At 46.4% G+C, this 2,500-nt stretch overlaps 1 pseudogene; it reads right to left on the bottom strand.

Moving 5' to 3' along the window:
• Positions 1-63: 63 nt before the first annotated feature.
• The window catches only part of LOC127925729 (broad substrate specificity ATP-binding cassette transporter ABCG2-like), an 8,041-nt pseudogene continuing 5,604 nt past the window's right edge, over positions 64-2,500 (bottom strand).

The raw sequence follows: 2,500 nt of genomic DNA on the forward strand, positions 1-2,500 counted from the left end.
GAGTCAGAACACACAGAGAGAGAGAGAGAGACAGAGAGCCAGAACACATACAAACAGAAAGACTCACATGAACAGAGCTCTCTCATTGATGAAGAGTTCCACAGCTGAAAGATTCCCAAACACCATGTTGATGATGAGGAAAAAGAATGCTCCCATCCTGAGAGAGAGAGAGAGAGAATAAAGAATAGATACTGCTGGACTGTGAGACACGCAGACAGGACAGACATGACAGACATGACAGACAGGACAGACAGGACAGACAAGACAGACAGGACAGACAGGACAGACAGGACAGACAGGACAGACAGGACAGACACCTGTTCTGTAGGGCTTCAGGTAGAGTCAGGGGGATCTGGTAGTAAATGAGGCCGACCAGCAGAGCGAAGAAGATGTTGAGGGCCAGCTGAGCGTACGATGTCTGGGGGTTCCTGAGAGAGTTCACCACCATACGACCACCCACTATCCTCATCTAGAGAACACACACACAGTCACACACTATCCTCATCTAGAGAACACACACACAGTCACACACTATCCTCATCTAGAGAACACACACACAGTCACACACTATCCTCATCTAGAGAACACACACACAGTCACACACTATCCTCATCTAGAGAACACACACACAGTCACACACTATCCTCATCTAGAGAACACACACACAGTCACACACTATCCTCATCTAGAGAACACACACACACACAGTATCCTCATCTAGAGAACACACACACACACACAGTATCCTCATCTAGAGAACACACACACACAGTATCCTCATCTAGAGAACACACACACACACACACACACACACACACACACACACACACACACACACACACACACACACACACACAGTATCCTCATCTAGAGAACACACACACACACACAGTATCCTCATCTAGAGAACACACACACACACACACACACACACACACACACACACACACACACACACAGTATCCTCATCTAGAGAACACACACACACACACACACACACACACACACAGCCTCATACAGTATCCCCATCTAGAGAACACACACACACACACACACACACACACACACACACACACACACACACACACACACACACACACACACACACACACACACACACACACACACACACACACACAGCCTCACAGTATCCTCCTCTTCAACACATTATATAACAGAACCACACATCTAGATAACACTTTTCATACAGTGCCAGGTGGCCCAAAGTTCATCATGAGTTTACAACTTAATGATAAACTCAGAGCACACAAACAAACACTCCATAATAACTCTCAACTCTAACAGTTCTAGAACGCTCAACTCTAACAGTTCTAGAACGCTCAACTCTAACAGTTCTAGAACGCTCAACTAACAGTTCTAGAACGCTCAACTCTAACAGTTCTAGAACGCTCAACTCTAACAGTTCTAGAACGCTCAACTCTAACAGTTCTAGAACGCTCAACTCTAACAGTTCTAGAACGCTCAACTCTAACAGTTCTAGAACGCTCAACTCTAACAGTTCTAGAACTCTCAACTCTAACAGTTCTAGAACGCGCAACTCTAACAGTTCTAGAACTCTCAACTCTAACAGTTCTGGAACTCTCGCTGTGAGGGTTCAGACAGAGCTCAGTGATTAGCTGACCTGGTACCAGAAGGAGGTGACGTAGTCGGCCTTCTGTCCCTGGACCTCCACCCCCCTCCAGACCCTGGGTCAAATGGTCCAGCTCCTCCACCACCCTCTGGTACTGAGTTGACTGTCTGTAGCTCACAGCCAGAAGGCTGTTGTCACAGTTCTCCTTATCATCTAGGAGGAGAGGTTAGGGTCAGCAGAGGTTAGCGTCTGTAGGTGTGTGTGTGTGTGTGTGTGTGTGTGTGTGTGTGTGTGTGTACCGTAGTTAAATGAAGTGATGTCTAGTGTAGACTGAGCTTCTCCGTTAGTGACGAGAGGGTGTGTGTGTGTGTGTGTGTGTGTGTGTGTGTGTGTGTGTGTGTGTGTGTGTGTGTGTGTGTGTGTGTGTGTGTGTGTGTGTGTGTGTGTGTGTGTGTGTGTGTGTGTGTGTGTGTGTGTGTGTGTGTGTGTGTGTGTACCATAGTTAAATGAAGTGATGTCTAGTGTAGACTGAGCCTCTCCGTTAGTGACGTCCAGGAAGAAGTCAGAGGGGTTGTTGAACGGCTCACAGTGATACCCTGCAACACAACAACAACAACAACAACAGTGATACCCTGCAACACAACAACAACAACAACAACAGTGATACCCTGCAACACAACAACAACAACAACAACAACAGTGATACCCTGCAACACAACAACAACAACAGCAACAACAACAAGTGATACCCTGCAACACAACAACAACAACAACAACAGTGATACCCTGCAACACAACAACAACAACAACAACAGTGATACCCTGCAACACAACAACAACAACAACAACAACAGTGATACCCTGCAACACAACAACAACAACAACAACAGTGATACCCTGCAACACAAC

The sequence above is a fragment of the Oncorhynchus keta genome, unplaced genomic scaffold, assembly GCF_023373465.1.
Source record: "Oncorhynchus keta strain PuntledgeMale-10-30-2019 unplaced genomic scaffold, Oket_V2 Un_contig_6166_pilon_pilon, whole genome shotgun sequence".
Lineage (NCBI taxonomy): Eukaryota > Metazoa > Chordata > Actinopteri > Salmoniformes > Salmonidae > Oncorhynchus > Oncorhynchus keta.